The sequence below is a fragment of the Limanda limanda genome, chromosome 18 (assembly GCF_963576545.1).
Source record: "Limanda limanda chromosome 18, fLimLim1.1, whole genome shotgun sequence".
NCBI lineage: Eukaryota > Metazoa > Chordata > Actinopteri > Pleuronectiformes > Pleuronectidae > Limanda > Limanda limanda.
The window spans coordinates 16,406,991-16,416,750 of record NC_083653.1 but is presented as its reverse complement, the minus strand read 5'-3'; positions in this window follow the sequence as shown (position 1 = coordinate 16,416,750).

The following is a 9,760-nucleotide window of genomic DNA, read 5'->3' as shown; positions in this document are numbered from 1 at the left end:
ACTTCTATCTAGATACCATTTGAATGTGATGACATTTACACCTGGTATTAATGTGTGACTCCAGTGTCACTGATGCTACATACACAAATGCATCGACTCAGCTACAGATACACCTGGCATCCACACCAGATTCGCTAAAACAGAGAAGTTTGGAAACAATGCTGGCCCTGTTTAAGTTTGAAAACTCTGCAGCCGTGTTTTAGTTTGGACAAGCAGAAAAAAAGACGTTCGGAAACAATGACACTCACAACTGACTGCTGATTTCGTATTTTTACTCATGACATAACGTTTGCTGATTCGTCAGGTTCTTATCACATGACCGCAACATGGATAATCAATTATCAGCATTGCTGACCCTGTTGTCTTTGCTAACAGCTGTTGTGAAGTTAGAAATCCAAGACAAGCTACTATTTTGAGTAATCTCCATCAATTCCTCTGTCCAGTGAGAAGCACACTCCTTGTTTACACTATCATGTGCATGCCCAATTGTACGTGAGTGGTCACGTATAAATACATGGTAGTATGGACGTGGCCTGAGATCTGACTGAGCTTTAAAGACTCCATCCAACTCACGTTACATCCGCTACACATTGTCCCAAAAAATCAATGAGCTAAAAAATAATAGACGAAGACAGTAGATGCATTATTGTGTTTGTTTGCTTTTCTCTTCTTTACTTCATTCAAAAGTGTATTGAAGGAAGTCAATGGCTAAGGACTGAGGAGAGGAAGGACTGATTCATGTGTTTATTGGCTAATGGCTTGTAGCTGCTACCTTGCTGGTCTGGAATTGTCACATGCGATTAAGTATTTCCATCCACGTTGTTTGTGGGTTGACGACAGAATTGCATTTACATTTGTTTTAAATGTAGTCACACTGCGTCACATTTAAACCTGTACTTTTCCAGTGGACCAGCACTTTCAGATTGCATTACCTCCACCTAAACACATTTTAATACCAGGTGTAATATGAATACATGAACTTGGGCTGTATTAATGCAACAAACTCAAGCATAGTCCAACAAATTTGAAATTTTGAAAAGAATGAAGGGTGTCAGACACAAGTAGACCCAAAAATGCCAAATGCATTCACATTAGTGTACATTTCAACGAATCTTTTGGAAAGAAACATTTGTCAGGATAAAATAATTTGAGTGTGAACCTGAGAGATAAATTAATAATTAATCATTTGAAATATTCAATTGCTTTATTGAGCTTGATTGTGAGAATTGCGAGAAAAACCTCTAGACAGTAACAGCACATTGGATTTCAAATGTTTTGTCACATAGATTGCGTTTCCTCACATTTTTACAATATATATCATCTGGGTGCCAAAGACTTAAAAAATCTGACTGCTGGTGCCTGTGTTCAATCCAACCTCCTAAGTCTCTTCAGTGCAAATGCAGGAGAAATAAATAATCAGCTATACAGTGAGTAGATTGTGCTCAAAGATGCGTCTCTACAATGTTCTCAGGGTGACTCACTAACCATGATAAACAGATTTATTAATTTACCTCTACAGCGGAGCACTATCAGACTTTGTACAAAGTGTATCGGGGTAAAGAGTAGTGAGAGTTATCGTGTGTGTAATCCAGATTGGAAGTTGTGAAGAGATAATACTTTTGTGCGGTTTATAAAAGCAAATAGATCCCTTATATCTGAATTATTGTTGTCGGTACATCGAGTGTGGTAGAAAAGTGTCATTGCAGTTTAAGCTGCTTGGATAGAAAGGACAATCCTATTCAAATGGACACGCCCAACATGGACCTTTGGGAAACGTTTGAGTCTTTCATCGTTAGGTATAGCACAAAGAAATGAAAAGGCTCATGTGTTACCATATTACACATTGAGCATTGTTAGCATTGTAGCAGTAGATGTGTTAAGACTTTATACCTCCCCCAATAAACTGCCAGTGACAATCATTTTAAACCCCTTAGAAATATCCTAAAACTCCAGGAAGGGCCATTTCTATCCCGTCTGATTTTATGGACGTTCGCTCCAAACCCTTTTTTTTTTCAGGAACTCTGCTTCCAGATTTGCATTTACATTTTGGAATCACCAATTTTGAAGGAAGGCACTTTATTTATAAGTCTATACAGATTGGTGACAAATTGAAGGGAAAAAGGAGTATGTGACCAGAGGAACCTAACAAAGGCAGAGAGAGTATGAGGGCGGATAAAAGCATTGAGTATGACCATGATGTGAATCATATGCTATGGCCTTCGCAGTCACCAGAGCTCAGCTGAACACCCCTGGGAGATTTGGGATGGGCGTGTTACTCGTTCTTCTCCGTCATTCATCACTTGACACCAAATGAGGGAATGTCTTTTCTAGAAGATTGGTGTCAACCCTCCTGTTGAGCTCATGCCGCTTATAGAAGCTCTTCTGGAGGCTTGTGGTGGCCCAAGACACTTTATATTAGGTTTTCCTTTCATTTGTCAACCAATTGTGTGTGTGCACGTGTATATATTTGAATTCACGCTCACACACACACACACATGCAAATGATATATCAAAATGTACTCATGTTCGCCATTTGTCGACGGTAGTGTTATTGTGAAGGGTAACTCGCCAGAGATGCTGCATTGTTCTATGAGAGTGCATATATCAAGCATTCGGTGGAGAGAAGCATGATCTTTTTGTGATTTCTGAATCTAGTATTACATATATGGTGTTGTACAGTATTTATTTGTCTGCTCTCGTTTTGTTTTTTAACTTTGTCGAAGCTTTGAAATGACTCTATACTCAACATGGTGCACTAATCCGACTGAAAAACGAAGGCACCCGAATCAAAAGGGAAACCACATGCCTCATATCGCTTCGTACAGCAACATAAAGTGTGTGTTTTCATTTTACGTTGTACTGCAGTGCTATATAAATACAAAATGTTGTTGCAATTATGCTGACGAAATATATATATAAAGACCTTGCATTCATCTGACTTTCTGGTGTGTCGTTTCTTTTTCCACACTCCAGATACCGCGAAGTGGAGCCAAGCATAGCACAGCACTGTAGAGTAAAAGTCCCTTATCCAACCAAGCAGTTATGCTATTTATTGACTGACCAAGCTTTTCCGTACCTTTCCTCTCCAACAGGTAACGTGCAGCGACTTCTCAGTTAGTACAAACACGTTACTTCCTTACAAAGCCACTGGGGAATATAAGGACAGCCCATGGGACAGACCATAGAGCTTTCTCTGTCCCAAATGTTTGAATTATGAAGCCATAGTTTGACCTTCTGGGAAAAACTCTTTAGTCTTTAACGTGAACTTCATTATATAACTATGTAGCTCCAGCTTAGCACACAAACAAAACGAGGAAACCAAATTTGTATTAAAGATGAACTACGTGTCTTCCACCATCCAGAAATGAAGCCAAAATATTACAGATACAAGCGCTGCCATCTTGCTATCAGGGGATTGGGCAATGGCAGCTAGGTCCCCACTAATACATGCACCCGACCAATCGTGACTCAGTCTCAGATGTCAATCATGATGTTTCCCACAATTAAAACCAAACAAAGGACACACAACAGTGAAAAGAACTACCTCATATGACCGGAAATATCATATTGTAAGTTATGTGGGCTTTGTCTTTTTAATTTGGTCCATGTCCAATCCACTAACATGGATGAACCAGGTTTTTTGACCTCTACCGCAGCAAGCTACAAGAGGAGCAGTCATGCCGTTCGTCTTTATGTACAGTGTATGGTTCTATCAGAGCAAAAGCAAGAGGAATGGCATTGGCTTTAAAGATTCCAGGAAAAAGCAGCTTGGATATCAACGTAATGCTGATGTGATTCCACTTGACCCGGCAGACAGAACAGCCCTGCTGTACCATACATTTAACCTTTTAAGCTCCTGCATGCTTTATCTAACCGTCACCACCGGCGTCATCCCTCTCCACTGAGGTTTCTAGGTTGATCCACGGTATATTTCTACCATCACGTCCGAACCTATAGTCTTTCTAGAGGATTAAATAACAGTGAGATTTAAAGGTCAAAGGTCGGGGTAATCTAAATCCATAGGCTTAGGGAATCCAAACGCTCCTCTCAGATACTCTAAATCCAGCAGGGTCATGGTTTCTATCCTTCAAGGCTATGCATTCACATTAGAACATTAGGTCAAAAGTTGGATGCAATTAATGGCGGATGTACTAAAGCAAGGGAGATATTTAGAACTCCATCCCTCTGTTATGTATCCACTGTGTTATAAACGATAAGGAGCTTGGTATGGTTTACTACGCTCCTCTGGTGATTTCCTAAGTCGACTACAGATGAGTGCCGCGTGGAGCGGAGCCAGACACATGTTGACCACATTGCTGCCGCAGAATAACAGATAAATAACCGCAGATGTGAGGACGCGGGGGAACGCAGAGAGAGAGACTGAGGCAGGGGGGGAAACAGAAGAGGGAGGAAAAGGGCAACATGAAAGAGTGGATTCAAAACTCTCTCTGTCCAGAAGATGTTACCAGATATATAGAAACGGAGAGATACCGGGAGGATGCGTTGTTTGAAAACCAGGGTGAATACACTTCACCGGTGGCATGTGTCAGAGAGGGAGAAGTACGCTGAGGTTAAACAGACGTTCAAGATCACCAGTGTTAGTGTGTGGCAATTCAGCGTGGATTATTTCACATGTAAAACATGTGTGTGTGTGTGTGTGTGTGTGTGTGTGTGTGTGTGTGTGTGTGTGTGTGTGTGTGTGTGTGTGTGTGTGTGTGTGTGGTGTGAGTCATTCCTTTGGTTATAGTGCCGGTGGCCCAGGCCTCATGCCAGCCCTCAGTGGTTTCAGATCTGTTTACTTTTGTAGGCTGGCAGGAACATGAGATTTCCTCTGGGTGCTCTGCGGCTGGTCAACCTGCAAACAGCGCGGCCCCTTAAAGTCACCGCTCCGGCTGCCGGCTCCCCCCCCCCCCCTCCAAGCTCATACACTCACACAGGAGGCAGACAGGGGGGGGGTCACAGAAGTCATGAACCACATACTGTGTTAAAGCCAAGAAGCCCGTGCACACAAACTCATGCACAGACTTCAGCTGCTCCAGGACTTATATGGATGCCAGTGGATCTTAGGATCTTATGGATTATCTGGAGGGGGACTCACCCCATTCCTCCACACACAGGACGGCCTTGTTCTGAAACGATCAACAGGAGCCATCTCGAAATGGAGCCTCCGCCCGCCAGAGAATTCAAGGAGCAAGAATAATATTTCACAAGTGGTTCATTGGTGATGAAAAAGCAAGAATGACAAAAATCTAATGACGACATCATGATTTGCTGCATGTGATATTTAGCAGGAATCATGTTTGCAAGTGTTAAAGGTTCAGTGTGTAGAATTTAGTGACATCTAGTGGTGAAGTTGTTTGTTGCAGCTGAATACCCCTCACCTCACCATCCACTTCCAAACGAAAGAGAACCTGTGGTAAAATTCAGATGTCATGAAAACTCAAAAGGTGTTTAGTTTGTTCAGTTTGGGATCCTGTAAAAAAAAACTCTTCCGATGTAAATATAAAGTATTTAAATATAAAGGATCCCTTCTAGGGTAAAAAAACAACAACATTTCATTCACTTTAGATGAAACACAAACACACTGGTAAAAACATCTCTAGGATTATTTGTATATTCAATTTCTGCCAATAGATCCCTTTCACCTAAATCTTACACACTGGATCTTTAAGGAAAAGCAAAAGTAAAATGTTTCCTTCTTCTTTGTCTCATGAGAAATAAATCATCGTCTTATTCGTTGAAGATTGATTTCAATCATTCAATTATCGGTAAGGGTCGGTTGACAGAGGTTGAACATGTGCTTGGATGACAGATAAACTGAAAGGGGTTTGTAACTTTCCAGGAAAGACACATGGAAACAATATCTTAAATATTTATTTTTTAACTTCGCCCCAATGAACAGAAGTCGAAAAAATAATCCATAAAATCATCTGCTGCCCTCATTGGCTTCTCAGAGTTTTCTTTGGATTAGAATTTGATCACTGAGACAAATCTCAGATAATGTGCATAAGCAAATCAAGTTTTATGTTGGATCTTAATTACATCTCAAGAAATCTAGCCGACTAAAGAAAAGTGGAGGGAGGCAGAAATAGGAGCATTTTATGGTCTTATATCATGATCGGGAGCTAAATGGAATAAATATGAGAAAATAGTTTAAATCTGATATTGACCTTAGATTGAGCTCTGTTGTGTTTAGAAGAAATAAGCAAAAGAAAGACGAGATCACATTTTGAATTTCCTTTATTCTCATAGCACCAAACACAAAGTTCAGCTGATGAAGCGATGATTTGAATTGTGAATAATTTATAACAGGTCAAAGAACAAGGCAAGGCCAAAGTTTGAACTGAGCCTATGTGGAAGGAAAAAGTGATCACCAAAGTTGTATCATTGTATCCTGGGGAGGTTGCTAATGTCTGAATTAAAAATATCACTTAATCATGACCACCAATCTCATAATTATTTGTAGGACGTCTGGATCTTCTTTCCTCTTTAATGTTTTCTGCGCAAACCAAGGACCGGCAAATGTTTTTTTATCAAAAACAAGAATAATATTCAACTCGATCATCCCAACGCTGGACTTGAAAATCCTCAGAGAGGTCTGCATAAGTGACATTCTTTGGATTAACCAGACTGGACAAACTTTTGTTTACACATGTCCAGTGGGAGTCTTAATTCCCCCCCCTGCCCCTCCACCTCTCTGTTGATAATATAATCAAAAGAGCGGCCAACCCAATACCTTCTGGACGTGAGGGCCCTGCAGATGCAGTCGTACTCAGGCGGCACAGGGCCAGCCATAACAACGTCAAACAGCCCCTAGCCTGCAGCGTTTACACAGAGCAGAGACCCCGGACCAAAGCTATGAGTGCACGTTCTTGTGGAGATAAGAATGCAGACAAGCTCGGAGGTCACAGCAAACAATATGCACAGGTATGAGGTAGCCATGGCGACAGAGGCGGATGGGTCGTAGTAAACCAGCTGGGGGAAAGTGGCTTTGCAGGTCAGACTTGGATCAGTTTGTGAGATCTTGTCTCGCAGGGATGATCCAATTAGAAAACAGACGAGATGCTCATTTGACCCTGCATGTTTTGACCCCAGCAAACAAAGAGATCTGAATTTTGGTAATTTACTGTGATAGTTTCTTCGATAAACGCCGGTGCCACACCAAATTTACTCTGCTCCTGCAAACAACTGCAGCAATCTCATATCCCGAGAAATTTTACTCTCAACATAAAAGGCCAAGCTCTTTAATAAAAATTTAAAAAACTTGAGGGAGAAACAAAACACAAAATCTCAGTTTTTTGTCCCCTAGTGAGCCTCCACAGAAAAGCAGTGACAGGAGAGAGCAGGATATTTGAGGAGACTGACACAGAGCACCTCCTGCTGGTCACCATGTGTAAACACACAGCCCTCAATGTAGAAACTTCTCAAAATTCAAGGCTTTGCTATTTTTCTATACTACAAATTTATCTTAACACATTCTCACACAAGTTAAGATGAAAAAAATGCACTGTCTAAAAGAGGTTGGGGGGGGGGGATTTATAGATTGATCAGCAATTTATTCTGATTATAGATCGACCACTTCATCGTAAATAGTCACATTTTGTAACAGCCCATCTTTAAATGTGTTGTCCGCACACCAGTCAAAATCCCAAAACGTTACATTTTGCTGGGATCCGTACTTCTCCCTCATTTTCCCATCCCCCTGTGTGTGGGTGTGTGTGTGTGTGTGTGTGTGTGTGTGTGTGTGTGTGTGTGTGTGTCAGTCAAATCCAGTGGTATCTCAGAGATGCCTTATCCTGCATTGTTTTTGGGCCTTTTAATGATATTTGTAGCTGCTCACCTGTTGTTGCATCTCTCTTTAACTATCACTCTACATCTTTGTCCCACTTTAGCGTTTGGGTCCAGTGCTTGTGTTGAAACGTACCAAATTCCCCAAATGGAAACATAAAAATATGTTCAATTGTCCAATGATCCAGTGATGAATTGTCCGTAGTTTGACTAAATGATAAATCAACAAAAAGTATTTGCTTAAAATGTGACATCTGTCGATCTGCAAAATAAGAATATAGATTCCTATTTTGACCTCAAAAGTCACAGTGATTCATTGTCTAATTAAATCCTCTAATGATGCTCTACGTGCCCAGACGCAGTAGAATAGACTTTTGACGTCATTACCACCGAGTGTCGATTGTTGTTACTGGGTGTCTATTAACAGCTTTGTTTAACCATGTAGGGATAATCCTTTTGTGCGATGGTACTCAGATTAGTGTTGTGTTCACTGCTTCCAGTTTCATGTCAGCCTACAGAATTATAACTTTGGTGAGTGTGTGAGCGTTTTTGGTCGATCTGATAAAATGTCAGCAATGGCTCAATTACCCGAAACAGATATTGAATAACGTTTTTTAACCACGTGGATCACAACACTTTTGGCTTCATCTGGGAATCGTTGACAGCAGCAGATTTGAAATCAGATCTTGTGCCGACGCACTAACTTTGCCGCCGCCCTGTTAGCCCCTTTTAGCCGCGCAAAGTGCGTGTGGTGATCAGCCGATATATTTACACAAGCAAACATCTGATTCACAATGTCCATCTGCATCACGTAGCTCCCGTGTGCGAGCTTCTGTGACGGCTCCCAATCCAGCGCTCCGGGAGACGAGTGCAATTGAATAAACGGAGGGAGGGTTTTTCCCGCTTCACCAGCTGAGGTGAAAACAGGCGGGTGATGTGTGTGAAGCACATCAAGCTACGTAAAGCCATGCTCCACTGGCCAATATGGGTCCTATTTTCAGTCGTGGAGTAATTCCCACGCCTCTCCATCGTTTGAGGGATGAACTCGGAGGTGGGAATTAGAGCAGTTAGGTTCAAACTTCTAAAGCCGTGGAAACCGTAACTCGGGTCTGTGTCATGATTCTTCTGAACCAGAGATTAAAGGTGCAGTGGGTGCATGACACATATATGGATCTGGTTCTGCCTCATTAAAGCAGGCACAACAACCAACAGGAATCTGACTCTCTGCTGAGAAAGTTCTAGCCGAACTGTATGCGTCATCATTACTGTGTATGCGGATGACGCACAAAATACGACTGAATGAACAGATTAGTGTTAAGATAAAGGTCTTTAGATACGAGTGAAATGGCTCAAGATGACTCAGTGATAAAGTTCAAACTTGTTTTTACTAAAACCTCCCGATGATGATGATAATGATACGGTATTAAACAAGGTGACCAGGCCTTCGTGTCCGGGCTCCACCATCCTGGAGCTCAGAGCTCAAGCAGTCAAACTCAGTATCTTCCTTTAAATATTTTCTTAAGACTCACTTTTATCCAATAGCCAATCTTTAAATGTTTACATTTGTTTTTCAAAACTTCATAGTATTTCACACGGTTATAGTTGGTGAATCTTTGAAGTGTTGTTATCGTAATGTGCTTTGTTACTTTGATTTTTGAAGGTGCTGAATAAATAAAGTGAACATCACAGTGGAATAACATGACAGGAGGCCCCAGCAAAGATCAAACTCGTAACCCCTGTTGGTTTACAAGACCTGGGCTCTAACCACACTGTTACACTATGCTACTATGGGTGGGGAATAAGAAGAAAGAAGGGGGAGAAGAGGGGAAGGGAACATTTAGGAAATTTTGAAAAAAATTGAAAAATTCAAGAATTGAAACTGATCCTGGTGCAGGTCATAAGTTATAGGATGCAGTTTTTATTGTATTAATTTGAATAATACAACACTGGATAAACTCCCGTCTGCAACATG